Raw genomic sequence first — 22,602 nt, 5'->3', positions numbered from 1 at the left:
ATACACAGGATAGCCCCTTAGTTCTAATATGGACAGAAGCGGAAAGGCAGAGGGTACGAGAGCGTACTTACGTCTGCGAAGCGCGGCTGGACTCTGGAATGAGAGTAGCAACGCGCCGATGTGCAGGTGATGGATATGGAAGTATTTTTCGCCAAGTCAGGGGGCGTGGCTACAGCCTCTTCCTCATGTGACCCTACGGCTATACCATACCTTGCCGCAATGAGATTCTCCATGTTGGATGAGTAAAATGGACGCCGTACATCTCGCCCGTTATCCCAAGGTTTGCGTATTCCACGAACCATCACAGTATGCCCCCTTTTAGAGGTGTTCCCACCTGGTTTGTCCGGATGCTTCAGAAAGAACTGTCTTACCAGTTTGGGAGCATGTACTGCAGCCTCGGATTCCCAAGATCTGTCGGCTGGAGTGTAACCCTTCCAATCTACTAAGTATTGTAACTTTCTGTGATGGTAACAAGAGTCACAAATACCGGAAACTTCATATTCCGGACCCGTAGATGATGCAATGGGATCTGGACGTGAGGAAATATGAGGATGGAAAGAACTCCGCTGGTCAGGCTTCAATTGGGATACATGAAAAACTAGATGCATGCGAGACCAGGTCTTGGGTAATCGGAGTTTGAAGGCAACTGCTCCTATCTTACCCAAAACTCGAAAGGGACCCATGTATCTTGGAGAGAGTTTCGATGGTCGTAAATGCCGAGGCAGGAGGCAAGAAGATAACCATAACCAGTCTCCAGGGTTCAGGATTGGAGCTGGGGTACGATGCCGGTCTGCAAACTTCTTCACCCTCGTCTGGGAGTCTTTGAGGGCTTTTTCAGCAGATTGATGTCCCTGATGAATCTGTTGTGTTAGATGGTTCACATCTGGGAATTTGCTATCTGTAAGTCCAGTTTTGGGAAAGGACGTTGGATGGAAACCATAAGTACAGAAAAATGGTGAGGCGTTAATTGTGGAGTGATGGGAGTTATTATATGTGAATTCCGCCATAGGTAATAACTCCAACCAGTTGTCTTGAGCTGCAGAAATATAACTCTGCAGATATCCTTCTAGGGTTTGATTGAGTCTTTCTGTTTGGCCATTGGTTTGAGGGTGAAACCCGGAACTTACCGATTTGTTTCCAGTACCGAGAAGTGTACTGAGAGCCTCTGTCTGAAATTATAGTTTCTGGAAGCCCATGGAGCGTAAAAATTCGTGAAATAAAGGTCCGAGCCATTTGAGCGGTCAAGGGAAGACTGCGGAAAGGCTCAAAATGTGCCAATTTTGTGAACATGTCATGGTTACCATTATCGTGCTGTGACCTCCGGATGGGGGGAGATCTACCACAAAGTCTGTTGAAATGATCTGCCAGGGTCTTGTAGGTATCGGCATCCATACTAAACTCCCATAAGGAAAGTGTTTAGGCCGTTTTGTCTGAAGACAAATGGGGCAGGATTTGACATATTGTCGTATGTCTTCTCTCCAGTGTGGCCACCAAAAATGACGAGAAATTAATTCTTGTGTAGTAGAGACACCTCGATGTCCTGCTGTCTTCACATCTTGACCCATCCTCAATACCTCTTTTTGTAGAATCTTGGTAGGTACGTATACCTGCTGATCATGGAAATAAATTCCATCTTTCTTTGTCAAGGACTTTAGTTGGGTTTTTGAAAGTTTGTCTAGTCTGACTCTTCCTGATTGAAGTCTCAAGAGTTCCAGGAAATCTGATGGTTTCGTCAATTCAGCTGCCAGATGAGGAAAAATGGGTTCAGATCTAAAAGGTTCAGGAGGAGAGTGATCCTTCCGAGATAAGGCATATGCCTGCAAATTGTATTCCCCCGGAATAAAGGAAAAGGTAATCTGGAAGGGGGAAAATAAAAGAGCCCACCTTGCTTGTCTGCTATTGCAAGTTTGAGCAAATTGCAGAATTCTGAGGTTATGGTGATCGGTTCTAACTTCCACAGGGTACCGTGCCCCAGCAGTAGGTGTCTCCATTCCTCAAAAGCATGTTTAATCACCAATAATTCTTTTTCCAGCACCGTATAATTCAGCTCAGCAGGTGCAAGGGTCTTTGATAAATATGCGATGGGACGTTCCTGACTCTGATCATCCCTTTGTAGTAATACCGCTCCCAAGGCATATTGGGAAGCATCTGTCTCCAAAAGGAAAGGACGTGATTGGTCTGGGTTCATCAATATTGGTGCAGTGGTAAACCTGGTTTTTAATTCATCAAAAGCCTTTGGAGTCTGTTCGGTCCACAAAAATGTCACTCCCTTCTTGAGCAAGTTAGTTAAGGGTGTTGTCAGAGCAGAAAAATTAGGAATAAACCTTGTGTAGAAGTTTGAAAACCCCACAAATCTTTGTATATCCTTGCATGACACCGGAGTTGGCCAATCTTTCATGGCCGAAACCTTTTCAGGGTCCAAAGCAATTCCTTGAGCGGATAGAATGTAACCTAAATAGGTCACCGTGGGTTGGTGAAACAAACACTTCTCTAGATTGCAGAAAAGATGGTTATGACTAAACCTCTTGAGTACTTCTCTCACCTGGGATTCATGCTCGATTACAGTCTTAGAGAACACCAGAATATTGTCGAGGTAGACGATGTCAGAATGTAACAATAGGTCTGCGAACATAAGGTCCATGAATCTCTGGAAAACGGCGGGGCGTTGGAAAGCCCAAAAGGCATTACCTGATTCTGAAAATGCCCGAATGGGGTCCTAAGAGCCATCTTCCATTCATCTCCTTGTCTTATCCTAATCAGATGATAAGCTCCTTTGAGATCCAACTTAGTGTACACTGTGTCTCCTTTGACTGCCTCCAGAATATCCGGGATAATGGCATGGGATATTTATCAGGAATGGTTATTTTGTTTAATCCCCTGTAGTCAATACAAGGCCTAAGCTCGCTGGTATTCTTCTTAGGAATAAAAAATAGCGATGCCGCTGCCGGGGACGTGGACTCGGTAATCAATTCATTCTTCAGATTTGTGTGTAAATATTCCCGCAGAACCTCCTTCTCAAGAGTGGACAGAATGTACATTCTCCCAAATGGCAGTGGTTGTTGGGGTACTAACTCAATGGCACAGTCATCTCTTCTGTGAGGCGGTAATTGTGAATATTCCGAAGTGTAAAAGACCTCTGCAAATTGATTGTATATGGTGGGAAGTCCGGATATGCAATTAAGGATGGTGGTTGTTTTTGGATCATTCAGAGTAGAACAAGATTTGGTCGGGTTGAGTCCCTTCTCCTTAATACAATGAGCCAGACAAAACTCGGAGCCCAGGAAGAAAAACCCGGCTGACCAATTGATGAAAGGGTTATGCCTACGTAACCATGGTAACCCTAAAATGACGGGATAGTGAGCGGCTCGGATTATGTCCATCGAAATAATTTCGTGATGGTTTGCTATGGACATGATCAGTGACCCAGTTTGACTGAATATGGGACCTGAAATAAGAGGACTCCCATCCACACTTTCAACCGGTATGGCTTCTGGTTTATTGGATCGTGGAAGATTATTCTTGGTGGCCCATAGATCATCAATAAAATTGCCCGCAGCTCCGCAATCAATCAGAGCAGAAACTTCAAGGCCACTATGATTTTTGAAACTTAAAGTGACTTGAAGAACCATAATATATGAATGAGAAGACCCTGTACACATAGAGTTCTGCATCTTGTTTGAGGAACCATTTGAGGTAGTGGGTTCCCGAACCGTGGTTCCTCCTACGGTCAGGCGTTGGCGTTTCCCGACCTTCTTGGAGGAGCGATGGGACACTCCTGAACTGAATGGGTATTCGCCCCGCAATACATACACAGACCCTGTGATCTCCTCCTCGCCCTTTCTTCTGAAGATAATGGACCCCTAGCAGAGGACCCCAATTGCATGGGTTCTTCTGAGGTGCCGGCCTTATTGGATGAGGAGGCTGGAGTAAAGGGGCGTTGAGTTCTTCCCTTTCTTCGCTCACTGCTTCGTTCTTTCAGACTGTAATCAATTTGCATCACCAATGCAATAAATTCAGACAATGAAGTGGGTCTGGGTATCCGCAAGACTTCATCTTTCAATTCTTCAGACAGTCCTCTTCGAAACAGTGTGACCTGTGCATCGTCCGACCAGGTAGTTTCACTAGCCATCTGTTTAAATTTGGTGATGTATGCTAAAATGTCTAGGTTTCCTTGTCTCAGATCTAATAGATGTTCTTGGGACGCAACCCGTATCTCTTGTCGCCCGAACATCGTTCTTATGCTATTGCAAAAGGCTGTGTGTGAATCCAAGATCGGGTTATTAGAAGTGACCAATGGGGTTGCCCAAGCCAATGCAGGTCCGGTCATTTGGGAAATCATGTAACCAGCGCGGTCTCTATATGTGTGAAAATAGGTACCCTTGAATGCAAATTGAATGGTACAGGCGTCTAAGAACTCTTTGACTTTATGTGGATTTCCGTCAAACTGCCCTCCCGAACAGTGCCAGGAGGCACCTCCGAACAGTGGGGGGATTGGTTTGTTATGGCTGGTTGGGCGACTGCTAGCTGAGCTGTCTGCTGTTGGTTTTGTTGAGCTGCCTGCTGTTGGTTCTGTAGTAACGTGGCATTTTCCTGTTTAAGAGTTTGAACCTCGGAAGTAAGAGACTGGACTGCCGCTATCAATTGCTGTATTTGTTGATCCATTTTAGAATCAATACGTTTTCTGAATCTGTATCCGAGTCAGAGTACTGTTCTCGTTCTATGCTTTTTGGGCGTTGCTAACTGTGATATTTCAAAATCATTACATGTACTCAGACTCCAATACAGACAAACAAAACTCCTACCTCGCTCTTCTTTGGGATTGATGGTTCTGTAATCTTTTGAAGTAATGGGAAAGTACCTAGAAGCCCCTACACCATCCGACTTCAGAGAGTTCAACAGTGGTGGAGCCTCCAGGCAAAAACCCCTTACGGGGAAAAAAACCCTGTGAAGGGCTGCTAGAGAGCGTAGTTTCCGGAGGACTGCTCCCCGGAGATGTTTCCGGTGGAGAATAATCAGCCCCTTCGGTTGAACTTTCCAATCTCCTCAATAAGTGCTAGTTGCAAGTAGACACAGAGAGGGTTTTAGTGACACGAAGGATAGATATAACAGACCCAAAGAGAGGATTTTGGCTAATCTCTAGAAGGCTTACCCTAGAAACATTTGAATCAGGCCCGGATGATCGGAGGGTTAAGTTTCTGGATGGCAGTTTTGGAGAAAACAGGGGGAATAGTTGCAAAGCCTAACAAAGTTTAAAGAATGAGAATTAGACTTAGACTTTCCTCTCCCAATCCTGATCCTGTTAACAGAGAAGGGATGTCACTTAAGCTTACCACCTGAAGGAGACTCTGGCAAGACTGATCCCCTGCTAGTACTGGAAGGAAGTAGGTAGCGTAATGGCCCGTGTAGAGAGATGAATGAATCCTTAAGAAAGGAGATTGTAATGAATGGAAAAATACCGTACTCTAGCTGTGCATCCATCCCCACGAGCTAGATCACCATGTGTAGCCAGGATGCAAGAAATGCCACACCAGTAACCCAATTGTACTACTTAGTGTTGAGAGACAGGATGCATTACTAACTATTCATCCTTCTTGCTTTAGCTTTATGAGATTGTGGATTTTGTCATTGCAGTTCTGCCTCTTAGTATGTACATCACTGCCTCATGTTCAGTTATGCCACCAGGGGCTATAGGTCAACAGCACCAACCCAGGGTGATCATCCTTCCTACTCACATAAATACCCATTCGGCACCTGAGATGTACATCGAAGTACTGTTTGCTGTGGGCAGGTGCCGTCAGAGCCGTGTCCTTCAATTTATCCCGTGTGTCGCCTCTGCTAAGGAAGTCGACGTTTAACCCTGATCTTGGGAGAGCCTGGAGGACGTCTTTCCGTGTTACTCCAGCTGCCTGAACTTGAATCAGGAAACAGAGGTGACTCTTTTTACACGTGTCTATCGTGTGGACTACGACCATTCATTGATTAACCATTGACATTGTGTCCTGACGTTCCGTGCCTCACGCACGTTGTGTTTATCTTGCAGATGTGTTTGTCTTGCAAACGTATAGAGCGGAGAGCTCTGTTGACATTTGCACGCTGATGTTGTTTGATCTCTATGTTATGCTTACGTAGCCCTCGTAGACACGCCCTCTTATTTGAATTCTTTATTTGAAACTACACATGAACGCAATCTAACATGCCCTTGTTTATTTTGCTTGTTTTTCTTTAGGGTGTGCCTTCTGCACGCGACTCTGCCCCCTCAGCGCTGTGACGCCGTTCTGTGTGCTTCAAAAACCGCGATACCTGCGCACCCGCGCGCGCACCTGAGAAGTACATCGAAGTACTGTATGCTGTGGGCGGGTGCCGTCGGAGCCGTGTTCTTCAATTTATCCCGTGTGTCTCCTCTGCTAAGGAAGTCCATGTTTAACCATGATCTTGGGAGAGCCTGGAGGACGTCTTTCCGTGTTACTCCAGCTGCCTGACCTTGAATCAGTAAACAGAGGTGACTCTTTTTACACATGTCTATCGTGTGGACTACGACCATTCATTGATTAACCATTGACACTGTGTCCTGACGTTCCGTGCCTCAGGCACATTGTGTTTATCTTGCAGATGTGTTTGTCTTGCAGACGTATAGAGCTGAGAGCTCTGTTGACATTTGCACGCTGTTGTTGTTTGATCTCTACATTACGCTTACGTAGCCCTCGTAGACACGCCCTCTTATTTGAATTCTTTATTTGAAACTACCCATGAACGCAATCTAACACGCCCTTGTTTATTTTGCTTGTTTTTCTTTAGGGTGTGCCTTCTGCATGCGACTCCGCCCCCTCGGTGCTGTGACGCCGTTCTGTGTGCTTCAAAAAACCGTGACCCCTGCGCACCTGCGCGCGCACCTGAGAAGTACATCGAAGTACTGTTTGCTGTTCGCGGTGCGCGGGCGGGTGCGGAGCGTCTCAGTAACTATTTGCATTTTCTTTTGAATGGTGTTTTGTACGTGATAACCATTGAAACTACTGTTAGGAACTTTTTGTTTTGGTCTGGGTAAATTGATCTGTTTTGTTGAGTGGGAACTTGGGTAATTGCTTTTGTGGGACCCTAAAGTGTCTTGTGTGGCGTTTATTCTGCATAGTACGTGTACTATGGATTCAACATTGAGAAATGGTAAAAAGCGGAAGGAGTGTCCCTCAAAAACGCTCTCCATGATAGAATCCCCAAAAAATGTAAACAACAAAAAAAAAATAATGATAGTCCCTCTACTTCTTTGAATGGGAAAACCTCATTCTTATCTGTCTATCCATTCTGATGATACAAGGGATTTCCCTGAGCAGAAGCTGGCCCTAGAAAGTCAGATAGGGTTATCTGATCCACAAGAAATTTCGTCTCTAAAAAAGGCGAATGAGGACATCACAAATGACCCATTTGCTGTAGATGAGCATACATCAAATGTACAAAAAATTATTGCTGATATACACGATGACAAATATCTTCCTATTTCTGACATTTCCATGCTCGCTCCCGTCATCATGTCTGATCTTGATAAAAGAGTAAGGCTCTCCCTTGGGCCATCTACACCGGCCTCTACACAGGGACCACGAAGGGAACATGTACACTTTCATAAAGCAAGCGTTACTGAGTCCAGTCTTTCAAGCCCCGATATGAAAAAAAAGCTAAAAGCTTCATACAAACTCCTGTAACCAGTTCGCCTACTAGGAATGAAGTTTATATTTTAAATACACAGAATCCAACTGTGGAACAGAGAACTTTGAACACGTCCGTGCCAATCTTTAACTTCTCAAATTTGCCCCAACTACCCTTATCTCAAGATTTCCCTGATGATGAATTACTCGAGCGGAAGTTCAATGACCTACCAATATTCACAAGAATATTAAACTTGCTCGATCGTGGAAACGAATATTCGCATATCCTTTTGCAGGAAATGAAAAAGGATCTCGACAAGAATTACTCGCGATTAGCCAAAATTGAAGGCTACATGCTGCCGCAAGAAGCCTGTCATGTCTATCATGCAAAGTGTCACATCAGAGCAGCCTCAATAATTAAAAATGATCTACGACACTCTCTTGGCCAAGTGGAAACAAAAAATGTCGGTTCACAAACATCAGATGATCCATTTCTTTCGCATGGAATCCCTGCGACGTTTGCGCAAATACTTCAGCGTAAAGATAATATTGGAGTGGAAAACCTCGTCCCTCCAGATGATGAAAAAATATGACTACTTGGAAATACCAAAATTGCAACACGACAGACTCAAGCAAATTGAAACCAGCCTGGTTAAGCTCACCTCTAAAGATAAAAATATGGAGATGCATCCTGTAGATGTAGCATCTGATCGGAATACAAGTTCGATTGTAACTGCTCCTGATAATCCATCGATTTTGATAAAGCTTATCGAAAAAGATAAGCTCAAGGAAGTACAGCAGGATTGCACACACACAAAGGAGAACGTCTATTTTGGGTCAAGACGAGCTAAGAAAAATCACCTTAAAGCGTTAAAAAGAAGACATAAAAATAAGGGTATCTCCTTGAGCGGTGAGAAAAAAATGTGAGAACTATCTTCTGAACTCTCGAATGACATTGCAACAAAATCCACAACTAATGAGCCATCAGTGCTTATGGTACCCATTGATCAAAATTTAAACTTAAATGAATTGAATGAGGAGAGTAAAACCGCTTTGCAACTGAGGCCTACAACGTCGCAAGAAAATAACCTGCCATCATCAGCCAATTTGATGGGAAAACAAAAGCTCAATCTGGGATCCCTTAATGGGGCGAACTTTGATGAAGAAAGACGTTCAGTGGAAACAGAAGTAAGTCCAATCCTTGAAAAAAAGATACAATCGCACGTAACTGCGTTCTTTAAGGAGATTTCAACAAAGAAAACGGATGGTTACGTGAGAAACGTAAAAAACATAGGCAAGAAAGCTGATACGACCACTCCTCTTATTCATGAAGTATCAAGATCAAAGGACTCGTCCTCCTTTGAAGTGACAGAAAAAACAGTCTCAACTGTGCAACCACCTCCCAAAAGTGGGGAGAATCAACTAGATATACAAATTAAGCAAGTTCAGCCGAGAGAACACAATCAACCCATAAAGCTAAAGCTAAAGCTTTCAAGCACATCAACCCCCGTTGAAGAGAACAGTTCAGGAGAAAAAGCAATTAACGTTAACATCAATCAAGGATCGCCTGCCTCTTCGATTGCTCCTCAGCTTTCGAATGCGGGTGCATCTGAAGTAGCAGAAGAAGATAATGCCGATGACAACACTCCTGAGGTACCCAATGTAGAACCTTCCTCTCAAATTCTCTCGGGATTTCATAACATACCAGGTGAAATGAAAAACATCTTCAGATGGAGGAGTGAAGTTAAGATCAACGGCACGGTTTGAATCAATCGATCATTCTGAATGAACTCACTCTATAAGATTCCTTCTCTAAGAAGTTTGGTGACAAACGACATTGAGTGGATCCACCTCCCGAACGAGAATAACAATAGAATGTTATCTAAAATGATATCACCCATAATCGCAAAGCTGATTTGGGAGCATCAGAGCAACCTCTTGTATATCGGGCTGGAAATGGTTGGATTCGATTATATAAAAACAGCCATGTACTTTATGGAATTCCATCCTCCTCCACCTATATTGATTTCTGAATCCAATGATTCCAACCTCAAAATAACCCTAACAAAAACATGATGGAACAGCTTTCTGCCCTTACTAATGCCTTAAATGGGCTGAAATGGCTGGAACCTTTGATTAAAACAGTTGTGAATACAACCTCTCCCATAACTACCTCATAAATTCATTACCTTGTTATTATGTCATGGAATTGTTGTGGGATCGGTAATTTGCTCAAGTGGAGGGAAAGGGCTAATTTAGACAATTTCCCTAACATTTTACTGGTTCAGGAAACCAAGGCACTAAAGAGTGTTGAAATCGATGGTTTTGTTGTGTGTTCACATCATGCGAAGAAAGAATCAGAAGGGAGACCCTCAGGGGGACTGATGATATTGATTGATATCAGGATAAAACAAGATGATCTCTTCACATTTGGCAAAGATGTCTCAGATGACGATTGAGAGGGACGCTCGTGAGAGTGAGGGTGGACCATTTTGCTCTGTCTTGGCTTCATTTAAAAGAAAGAAAAATGCTGATCTCTGTAAGATAATGAAATCCAGGTTGAGTCTTGTCAATTCTGAATATCTAACATTGAAAAAAAAATCGTGGGGGATTATAAAAAAGCATTAAAGGAGATGCGTCTCTTAAAGAAAATACAACAAAATCAAAGAATTGTTAACCTTTTATGTAACCGAAAAACTAAAGAGATCTGGAAAATGATAAGATCTTTAGAGACAGAACATACACGTGAATTTGAGTCAAGCATCGATAGTGCGACTTGGTCTTCCTTCTTTCTTGCAAAATATGCCCTGCCTGTTGAATTTGCCTCCTTTGAATCACCCCCTGAAAGTCATCTAATTCCTGACTGCTGCCCATGGGACAAGACTGATATATGTATGGCAATTCAGAAACTAAAAAGTTCCAAATGTGCAGGCCCAGACGGGCTTCCCCCTTGTTTAATTAAGGACGATCCCTTATTTTGGTCTGCTATTTTCTACAGTATTTTTCAGGAAATATTTTGTTCTAAAAAAATACCCTGCTCCTGGCTTACATCAATTATTATCCTCATCCATAAAAAAAAGGGGTCATTTCAGATCCCAACAATTATAGACCGATAGCTATCATCGATGTTGCAGCAAAAATATTTGCCTTCTTGATTCTCCAAGAACTTGAAAGTTTTGCACAAATCCACGATGTTCTACATTCCTCCCAAGTTGGGTTTCGTAAAAGTATGGGAACTCCTCTTAATGCATGTCTTTTGGCACACATCATTGCCCATGCTACAAGCCCTGGCAACACTCCTATCTTCGTTGCATCCTTAGATTTAAAAGGAGCTTTTGACTGTGTGATTAGAGGGAAACTGTGGGAAAAACTATGCAGAGCTAATGTTCCTCAATATCTCATTACTCTTATAGAACTGCTACACTTCCAAACAAATTTCAAAGTAAGAATTGATCAAGCAGGCTCTCTAACTCAGGCCGTCCCATGTCTCATAGGAGTAAAACAAGGCTGCAACCTTGCAGCCATTCTCTTCAATATATACCTAGCTGATATTGAAGAGATTTGGGACGGGGCTAAATCATTTCTGATTAGAATTGGAGCGCTTTCTTTGTCATGGCTTGCGTACGCGGACGATATATTGATTTTCGACCGTACACAGGCTGGACTCCAAAGTAAGCTAGAAAGCTTCATACAATACTGTAAGATCAATAATCTTCAGGTTAACCCTCAAAAATCATTTTTGCCAACAAAAAAAAAGTATGACACTGTATGGAAACTTGATGCCTCGCCCATTGCTATCGCAATCAATCTACCTTATTTGGGGCTCATTCTAACAAAGAATATGTCATTTAAAAAAATGAAAGAATTATTAATAGTCAAACTCGTACCATTAAAATGTCAAATGAAGGTATTGTTACATAAAATCTGCAAATTCTCGTTAACACCACTGATAGAATTTTATTTGAAAAAAGTCGAGGCAATAATGTTGTATGGAGTTGAGTTATTTCTATACGACTTGGGGCCTCTGTTGGATCAACTACAAGGACAAATTTGGAAATATACCTTAGGTCTACCCTCATCCATGCCCAATGCTATTGTCAGACATGAACTGGGACTTAATTCGCTATCCACCAGATATAACTGGTGTCTTTTACTGAATTTTGCGAAAATGTTGTTTCCCCCCAGAAACTCTTCATACATAGGTTTACACAGAATGTTAATGAATAATAACCCACCTTCCATGACCCTTTTCAAAGAACGCATGCTATTGGTCTTGGAAAAGATTAATCTTCCCGTTGAAGAACTTGAGCTCTTTCAAGAAAAGATTAAGAAAAAATACTGCAATGCGATTGGGCAGACACTTGTTCGAAGATGGAAAGCTATGGCTCATTTGCAGAATATTGTAAATTTGTCCACCGACAATTACCACGCATGATGTATTTATCACTATGCCCTTGTGCCAATGTTCGTCAGACCTTTATGCTGTTTAGATTTGACCTTTTGCACACACGTGTCAGACAAAAGCATTGGAATAAACAGGTTGCAGATTATAGCAACGAAGCATGTCGATTTTGCAATCATGCACAAGAGACTTTAAAACATCTCTTCATTTATTGAACATATTTTGAAAACGTTTGTTGCAATATGATGGACTCTTTTACACAAGCAAATACCATTCCAGCTAGAGAGTGGATTTGGACCAAATGTATGTGGGGCTCCACAAATGCATCTTTAATTAATACAACTAGGTTGGTAAAGTTTATTGAGACTGAAATGGAAAGAGTTACATAATCGCTGCAATTTGAAATGAGAAAGATAGTTCTTCATGAATTTTGTTCCCAGAGAAAGGAATTCTCGTGATAATGTATACTAAAGTATGATATTGTGATATTTAGTACTTATGTTTTGTGGTTTGTTCTTGCTTTTAATTTTCTGTAGTTTTGTTGCTTTTAATTGGTAAATTTGCAAACTTCAACTGTTTTATGTGTGAAGTAGGAATTATTTGTAAAGGTCTTGTTTTGTTCTTGACTAAACACAAATAAACAATTGTATAAAAAAAAATAAAAAAGAAATCCCCATTTTATCCAGGCAGACTTACAGCACTCTGCATCTATCTCCATGTACCGAGCAACACTATTTTCTTCTGCTTCTGTGAGATTGTGGCATTTTCCTTATGTCAATGTATGTGTTCAACTTGGAAATGCTTCATAAATGTGCACATCATGGCTGCCTTTTTATCATGTCAACAGGGGTTGATAGGCTAACACTCGGCCAAGCACCTACCCATGGTGAGCCTTCCACCTAGCCACATGCATTCCTATGGCATCCAGGCAGACTTGCAGCACTCTGCATCTCGCACACCCATGAGCATCATACGTACGTTTTGTCACGTACACTGTGCTCTGAGGCCATTGGTTGACTCTCCACCTATTGTAGGTGCAGTCTCTCACCCCCAAGCTATGTGCTTACTCATGCACATATCCAGCACCCTATTGGCTGGAACCATTACCATGGGTGTGTTTTTAAGAAGGGCACTGTCACACCCTCTACAGCAACCATTACCGCGAGCAGTGCAGCTGCAATCTTCACATACCGGTAAGTGTTCCTTTCTTTTTTGCCATTTCTGTGGCTTTGAGGCAAGGTTGGGGCACGTCCTGTACTCCCTCACGACCGCACTGGTACAGTTCTTAGTCTGGGAGGCTCCCGAGCTCGTGAGTAGCAGCCGTGCACTACTCGCAGGCGTCAGACATGCCTGCCTCTGCCATTTCATTTCAAAACATTTGGCAAATGGGGTCACTGGTGCATTTTGTGTAAATACTTTCGGGCCGAACTTTTAAACAAAACCATGCTTAGCTCCCACACACGTCCCTGGCAATTTACGGGCTTCAGTCGTCACAATGGCAGCACTTGATAAAACCCTGCTCGTCACCAGCACACTATGTAGGGGCACGTTACTACAGCATTTTTGTCACTACTTGGCTGCGTGCCATAGACCAGTAGTCTTGTGGATAAATCTCTGCATTTCCTCCATGGATTCAGCCAAATGCCAGTTACCTTCCGATATTGCACACTGCCCATTCACCGCAGCATTGCTCACTGCATGATACCTTTACATTTGCCAATGACCATTTTACCATACCTTGCTGACACCCCCACTACTGGTGTCTTGGCCCTGGGTAACTCGCATACCTGACTCGCACAATCCCACGTAGGATGTGCCTTAGACCTTGCATTACCCACATAGTCTAGCTCTGGGGTAAAAATGAAGGTTTGTCAACCTTCTTTTTTACAGCTCCCAGACGCTCCAGGCCCAAGTTTCCGGCCTCCATGACATGATTTTTCCGCGTCATACCATGTAACCTTATGACATGGGTGTTCACAGTCCGGTACTCCTTTAAGGACTTCCAAGCACGGCGCTCCCCACTGCAACTATAGCAGACGGTAAGCTGTACCCTCAGATACACCACCAGTGTACTTAGGCACTAATCAGCCATTATTTAGTAACACTTGAATTGATAAATGACTCCCTGAGATCCTTACAGCTATCCCTTCCCCCACAGATTACCCACACGGACAGCATCACGATCAGGGATCATCCTGATGAAGGCTACCAACACCTCAGGCTCTTACCCAGCCCTACATGGCCGAAACACTTCAGTCTCGATGTTCTGTGACACAACCCCTGCGCTAATGTGTTTATAGATAGTGTTGTGTACACTGTCTTGTTTAGATCCCTGGACAGACCACAGTCTCGGGTTGTACCTCATCAACAATCCTATGTTCTTACTTGCCTGTATTGTATATTTGTGCATCACTTTGGAAATTGTACCTCGACAAGAAAGAGGTCAATACTCACCTGTATTTCCTGTGTTAAGCTACGTCTGTCCGTTCACTTTCGTGCTTATCGAAAGTCATGTAAATATTTAATTTTATAATCTGTGCTAAACTGTTTTGGAGGCAAAATAAAAAAGCATCCAAACCTGACAGCTGTCCACGGATCTCCCACCCTGATTTCCAGTATTTTAGCCACTAGAAAAAAAGCAATACATACAAAACTCAGTCACAGGTAGTATATCAGAGGAGCGCTCAGTCATGCTTGTGTACAGAGCCCTTGAATTTTAGATCATAGTCTAAGATGTAGTTGTCTGCACAATTACACAAGCACAAAAATACACACACACATGCGTGTCTCATTTCTTTTTCTTTTTTTAGAAATTGTAAAAAGTAGTAGTAACATTATTATGTTATTGTTTTGTGACTGAAAGTGAATGACACGCCGTGACATGTTGCTATTATTTCTGAGTTTTGCAGTGAAAAGTTAACAACTAGTACTATGTAACAAGTTATTCATTTTATTGTGATAATTTATACAACAGTGTAATGTATAAAAGTGGTAATAGTAAACATATATGAATAAGGGAGCTTGTCTGGCTATAGAAAACACACACGTTTTGGCACGACTAATGCTTGTTTACATTCTGAGCAAAACATGCATATTAACGTGCGCTGAGACCTGTACTTCATATCTTCATTTAAGTTAGTGCACAGCGTTAGCAGTGAATAAACTGGTTCTGTGTACTTTAAATTCCAGAACATCCTAGGAGCGAAATGTATAAACATGACATTTTTGGTACCAGATTTTAAATGCTGCTATTGTACACAGGACATGAGTCACCACTGAGGCCAGGACATGATTCATTTATGTTTTATTGCAAAGGGTTTCGAGCTCTGGAAACGAAACAAAACCAACAAACACCTCGATTTTTACCAAATTCCTGCTGGATTGGTTGAATCATCTCCAGAGCCATTACGGCTGATGGAAAACACATTTGTGAGGGTGACATGGCCGCCTGTTTTTCTGTTTCTGTCAGTAGGAGGCTGGCTTTCGTTCTTCGTGTGCTATTGGGTAACTTACTACATTGACCCTTGGTATTAGTATTTCATTCATATCAATGTAAAGCCGGCTGAAGTGTAGCCCAAGACAGCAAGGACCAGCCTTGTGAACATTGGGGTGAGGGGAGGGAGGGAGGTTTACAGAACTGTGCAAGTTCAAGGTTGCATACTCTAAACACCAAGGCAAAAATGCCCAAGTACCAAAAGCGTATTATTTGAAGGCTTTTTTTATACATTTTGCCCTACTGCTAATACAGAATATTAGCAGCACTAGGGCAATCTTTGCCCTGGTGCAATAATGCATTAAAGACATATGCTTTTTGTTTTAGGATGATGTTTCCCTAGTGCTAATACTGTTCAAAATTACACTTGCAGCAGTGCAAATATTCTCATATATGGCCCTGCTTGCAAAATGGTGGTGTGTAAAGGGAGATGGTTTGGCTGTTTCTGTCCTGCTTTCTGAAGATGGTGCTATTTTACACAATTAAAATCCCAAATGCTCTGACACTAACAGCAACCATTCTAGGTGCTATACAAAAGCATTAAAGAACATAATACAAGCAACCGAAAAGCCAATAATTTGAGGGATTTTGCAGTTGTTCATTGCAGTTTACATGTTTTGGAATTACTTTGTGTTCAATCCATGAAGAACATGCCAGCACCATCACAGTGATGCCTACACCCATTAGCCTGGAGATGCATGCTAACATCAGGGAACTTTGTATCGGCGGGTTCTCCTTTATGGCTCATTGCTCTCAGGCTTTGCCTCATGTGGTCTACCATTTGTTACCACACTAGTGGCAAAGCTCACAAAGAGAAGATGATAATTAATCATCATGTAGAGTAATTATTGTCGAGCTTGATTGTACTATAGTTACCAAACTGGGACTATTATAGATTTGTGAGAGGAAAGTAGGGTCATCTTATGCTACATAAAAGTACATTAGAATTACTTGTTTTTATTGTTCACTTTAACGTCTGTGTTAGATCATGAAAGAGCTGCTGCAAAAACATGAGAAGGGGCCAGTTTGGCAGCTAATGGCAACTGTGCTGCATAATGAATGTCAATATAGATTTAATCTACCATGCTTGCCGGTCTTGGAGTAGAGGAATGAACGTTCAGTTACTGCACTAAACCGTAGATCACCCTACTCATCCATGTTCACCTATCCCACTCATCTACACTATGCCATCCCACTCATGCACTCGACTTCACTCTGCTCACTCTACTCTACCTCACTTTGGTCACTTGATATGATATGATACAGTATTTCTAGGCGCAACAAGACAAGGAGTGGGAAAAAAAGGGAGGACAAAACAACAATCTTACTAGACCTTGTCTCATTCAGATCGCACTAGAGCAGGGGGGGGAGAGGAGGAGTGCACACAGGGGGGATGGAGAAGTGCAAAAGGGGAGAGGGGATGGAGAAGTGCAGGTAACAGAGTGCAGCCACTGGGTATCTAAGTGCCGGTAATCAGAGGGTGCAGCCAGCAGTAGCTCATGAGTGCAGAGAGAGTGGACTGTAGGGTCGCAGATAGAGACCACAAGTGCTGGGGGTGCCAAGAGGCAGTGCAAGGTGCAACTGGACAGGCAGGGACCTGGGCCCAAATTCAGAGGGTGCCGAGGTGACCAGTGCATGGAACAGATGGGTGATCAGCAGGGGAGAGGAAGAGAGAAAGCGGAAGCGAAGAGGAAGGTATTGAGTTGCTTCCAGAACCGAAGATGGTTCTGCTCAAGTTTGAGGAGGCAGGGAGGCGGTTCCAGAGGGAGGCCCTAGCTCAAGAAAGAGATATGATCCCACCTTTCTGCTTGAAAAAGCAGCTGGCCCTCAGAGAGTTGGAGGTGGATGAGGGGAGAGCTCGAGAAGGGAGATACTTAGGAAGAGAGAGTTGGGTTGTAGTGCGGACCCAGGCCCCAGAAAGCCTTGTGGACAATGCAGAGGGTCTTGAACTTGATACTTGCCGTCACTGGGAGCCAGTGAAGAGATCTCAGAGCTGGAGAGATACGATCTATGAGGCCAAGTACAAGTCTTGCAGTCCTGTTCTGGATAGGTTGTAGAGGATGGAGAGTTGAGGCAGTAAGATTTAAAAAAGAGGCTGTTGCAGTAGTCCAGCCTTGAGAGGACCAGAGCACCGGAGACAGTGCGCTTCTGGGGGAAAGTGGGGAAGGGAAGAATACCTCTGAAGGTGTAGCTGATAGTTTGACTTCTTAGAGATGTCAGAAATGTGAGGAGAGAAGGAGAGGGTGGAGTCAAAGATGACCCCAAGTTTCTTAGCCTCACAGGTAGGAGAAGGAAGAGGACCCACTTACTCTACCTCAACCCCTCACTTACTCTACCTCATCCCACTCCCACTATGACTCAACTGCTCCCCAAATGTACCTCACCTCACTCGCCCACACTACATTACCATGCTCTCCCACTCTACCTCATCTTAACAACCCCACTCTACCTTACCCACTATACCTCACCATGGTCAGCCCACTCTACCCCACCACACTAATATCACTCCACCCCATTACCTCATCGTACTAACCCACTCTAACTAACCCCACTCTACCCACTGTAACTCAACCCTCTGACACACTCTAACATGCTCCAAGCATCACACTCTACCCTACTCCACTCTCCCCACTGTATATCATCCCTTTCACCCACTGTACCTCATCCCACTATACCTCACTCAGCTTACCCCATTCTACATCACTCCTCTCATCCACTCTAGCTCATCCAAGCACCCCACTCTGCCTCCCCACTCTTCCCCTCTACATCACACACCTCACCCAATCTACCTCAGCCCACCCACCCACTCTACCTCACCCTCTCAACCCACTATCCATCACCCCACTCAACCCACTATCCATCACTCTAACTCGTTTCCTCATCCCACTCACCCACTTTACCTCACCCTGCTCACCCACTCTACCTCATCTACTCACTCTACATCACCCCTCTCACCCACTCTGCCTCACCGCTCTCAGGCCACTTTACCTCACCCTACTCTACCTCACCTCTCTCAACCCACTATCCATCACCCCTCACATCCATTCTACTTCACCCCATTCATCCCACTCTACCTCACCCTGGTCACTCACTCTACCTCATCTCTCTCACCTACACTACCTTACCCCGCTCACTCCACATGAACATATCCCACTCTACCCCACTCTGCTAAATTCACTCTGCCTTACCACACTCACCCCACTCTACCTCACCCGCTCATCCACTCAACCTCACAGTGCTTACCCCATTCTACCTCACCCTACTCACACACTCTACCTCACCCTGCTCACCCCACTCTACTCTCCCTGCCCAATTCACTATACCCAACACCAATTACCTTACTACAACTCCCTCCACTCCCCCACTCTACCTCACCTTGCTTACTCACTCTACTTCACCTTGCTCACTCTATTCTGCCCCAAGCACCCAACTCTGCCTCATCCTTCTCACCCCAATCTGGATCACCCCCTCACCCACTCTACCTCTCCCTGCTCACCACACTATACCTCATGCTTCCCACCCCACTCCACCTCGCATGCTCACCCACTCTACCTCACAGTGCTCACCCCACTCTTCCTCACCCTGTTCACATTATCTACCTAGCCCTGCTCACCCAGCTCTACCCCCCTCACTCACCCACTCTACCTCACCCAACTCCCCACTCTTACCCACCCAAGACAGTGTTAATTTTCTTTTATATAACCTCTCATTGTTCATGCTTCATGACTCTGCTCTGTGATCCAGAATGTCAATAACTGAAGATTCAAAAGATTGGCATTCAAAATCAAAGGGCACTTTTCAAGCAAGCCTGCACTGAAGCATTCTATCCAAGTACATGTCTGGGAAGGAATCTTTTTATGGGCATAGTGGACTCAGCCTTCTTTAAACAGATCATAATCGTGCAGGGGATATCGCCATATGAGAGGAAGCATTACCCAAAGGACACCCACAAACTAAGCCTAGTGCAGGACAATGGCCAATCACTCTGATGTAGCTACCTTTATGGTGGGACCCAGGCTCACTTGGTTTCAAACTCCACTGGAATATCCAAATCTAAATTATATTTAATGTATCTGGGCGCAAAGTAAGGGGTACCTAAAGTGTATGTGCAATCCCACGCACAAGGCAGCACTCTAAGAGTCCTTATCAATATTTTATGGCAGGTCGTCATCTGCAGGTCTTGCCCATGGTCATGGAGCACCATGGGTCCTCACCCAATATGAGAATGCTCATATCAATATGTTATGTTCCTCAGCTACTCAGCTTACATACTGCACTTGGGATCCAGTAAATAAATGCAGTACAAAAAAGAAGAACATATAAGTACTGCTGTCAAAAGCATATTCCTGGAATAAGAACACAAATGCAGCTTAGTACAATAAAACATTCAGTAAAAGGAAAGAGTTGTCTACATCATGTAACTGGAGGTGGGGAAGGTGAAGGAATAGTCAGAGTTGGCAGGAGAGGAGGGTTGCCACTGCCACTAGTGTGGCGGTCACAATTGGAGAGGTGGGTGGTCATGGAGATATGGTTTATGACTGCCACTGGTCTGAGGTTCTAAAATGAGTAGGCACTGGTCAGGGGAGGGGCGTGTAAGGGGGCTCACATGTTGTGCTTTTGCATCTACAAACTTGTTTTTTTATCCTCACAAAGCTGTGCATGGTCACCCTTGAGCCTCACATGCCAAAATGTGATGATTGTGGTCCTCAGAAGAACAGGAAGTCCTGCCTTGCTGCCTGAGCATTAAAAGTTCACTCACTTAGACCACTGCCCATACTGCTAAAAAATGATCAAATGATCGATCAATATGCATACTATATCCCCTGGGCAGTTCTTACAGATATTAATAATCTCTTTCTCATTCTCTACTGAAATGGTTTTCAGTGCATAATTAGGCAATAGTGGACCCAATCTATTCTTTCTTGATAACATGGAGTGGCGTGGCATCAAATTGGAAAGTGTATGATAGTGCCAAATTAACAGGCGGGGCACGTGACTGTAAGACAGGGTTTACAAGAAGGGGAGTGGGTGAGGAGAAGTCAGGGGGTATATGAGTGAGGGCTCCAACATCACCCTACTAATGCTCTTCTACAATTTCTAGTTGAAAGGAGAGAGCAGGCACCCTCACCGTTCTCTCCACCAGGGTGTCATTGATGTATTGCACTCTACAGACGAGATGTTTCAAACCCCTGCTGTGAACGTTCATCGCAGCAAACATCTGCATCATACCTGTAGCTGCATTTCTGTAATAGTCACAACTTTGGTCCACTTGACAGTCCAGCTCCATCTTCTCTTTCTCCCTCTCAGGCTTGCAACGCTATTGTGGGTGGCTCTGTTAAGAAACTATATTTTAATATTATGTTATAACATTTTAGCACATCAATGCAAAACAGAACACATTGCAGGAAGTTACGGAAGAAAGATAAAGAGAGCAAGAAAGCCAGAGAGAGGGAGAGAGAAAGGGACAGAGAGAGACAGACTCATACAGTTGAGGGAAAGAGAGTCTATGGGCCTCATTACGGCCTCGGTGGTAGCCATGCCGCTATTGGCGGCATGGCTGCCGCCGAAATCGCGCCCGGGTCCGGGTTCCCAGAACGGGGAATTAACGGACCATTCTGGGTTTGGAGGGCCCGGTTATTCCGCCATCCAGGAACCCGGGCCTGGACCTTCCCCATTCCCATTTCAGCCCCAATAGGGATGAATGGGAATGGGAGAGGGAGCAAACAACGGGCCGATTACGAGTGACCCGTTGTTTTCTCCCTCTTCTCCTCGAGGGACCCGGTAAGGACGCCTGGCTTTACCAGGCGTCCTTACCGGGTCCCGCGAGGGGTTCTCGTAATGTGGCGGAACGTGTTTAACGGGTCCGCCTCCTTTTGCGGAGCCCGTTAACCCGTTCCGCCTAGGTCGTAATGAGGCCCTATGACTATGAGATTGCCTGATTCTATGCAGGAAACCAGTGCTTTATTGTGAGCAGCTGAGAGGGAGGCATACTGCAGAGAGAGACTGAGAAAGAGAGAATGAGAGAGTGAGATACATATTACACTTCCTGCAGTAGCAGTCGTGTAGTTCTGATTAAGTTGCTCAATTTATAGGACAAGCACTTTTTCGGAGGCTTATAACTTTGCTTCCCCTGGACAAATCCTTACCAAACCTTACAAAGATAGTATATGGCCCAATCTGATTTGTTTGGATAAGTTTGGGAGGTTTTGTCAAGGGGGTGCAAAGTTGTAGGGGGGTCCCAAAACATTAATTTTTTCCATAGATGCAATGGAAAACAAATGTGCTCATGCCTACAGCCTAAACCGCAGGACAGATTTCCACCAAATTTGCAGCAGGAGAAGTGGCTTGGTCCTGAAAGCGTGCTTTTGTAAATTTGGTGTAAATCCGTCCAATAGTTTTCTTTAAAACGGGCTAAAAGCAGGTAAAAAGAAATTAGTAATATCTGGGTTCAGTGCCCCCAGACATTGCGGTAAAGACATATTAAAACACACAACATTGCACTTATCAAACAATCTGTGGGGAGGTGAGGAGTGATGAGGATGGGGTGGGATATGGCCGTAAGAAGTAAAAAAACAGGTGTTTTTCACCCCTGAGGTCCACGAACAGTCCAGATGGTCGGGTGCAGTCCTGTGATATTCGCTAACACCTCAGATATCCAGGGACATCTATGCCTATTTCTGACTTACATGGTTGGTGAAAAGCCATTTTTGGATGGTTTATAACTTTGGCACCACTCAATGAAACAGCATGACCTGATTCTGAATGGTTTTGCAAAATTTGGTGGGATTCTGTCAAGAAGGGGCAACATTAGAGGGGTGTCCCTAAATATTGCCAAGGCTTATAAATGTGGTGCCATTTGGCGAATCTACACAAAAGTTTGCAAAAGCATTTTAGATCTAGATATACATGTTTTCGTAAAGTTTGTTGGGATTTTGTCAAGAGGGGGCTAAATTAGAGGAAGGTCTCAACATTTTTAAATGGCTTATAACTTTGTTGCCGTTTGACGAATGCGGACAAAGGTTTTCAGAAAGATTATAGAACCAACCTTCAATGTTTGTGTAAAGTCTGAATGG

At 43.9% G+C, this 22,602-nt stretch overlaps 1 long non-coding RNA gene across 6 annotated transcripts in view; it reads left to right on the top strand.

The window, feature by feature from the left end:
• LOC138526123 (uncharacterized) overlaps positions 1-22,602 on the top strand; it is a 519,167-nt gene that overhangs the window by 288,146 nt on the left and 208,419 nt on the right. The window contains exon 1 of one of the 6 annotated variants that reach the window (XR_011283499.1): positions 13,056-13,229. The exons of 2 other annotated variants lie outside the window; for them this stretch is intronic. This is a non-coding gene — a long non-coding RNA (uncharacterized lncRNA). Of the gene's footprint in view, positions 1-13,055; positions 13,230-13,264; positions 13,346-22,602 lie in introns of those variants that run through there. 3 more of the 6 variants (XR_011283502.1, XR_011283497.1, XR_011283501.1) reach the window with 3 other exon arrangements.

The sequence above is a fragment of the Ambystoma mexicanum genome, chromosome 7p (genome assembly GCF_040938575.1).
Source record: "Ambystoma mexicanum isolate Mex_15411 chromosome 7p, UKY_AmexF1_1, whole genome shotgun sequence".
Taxonomy (NCBI): Eukaryota; Metazoa; Chordata; class Amphibia; order Caudata; family Ambystomatidae; genus Ambystoma; species Ambystoma mexicanum.
Note: the sequence above shows the minus strand (reverse complement) of the source record. Positions and strands in the feature narration are given on the sequence as shown.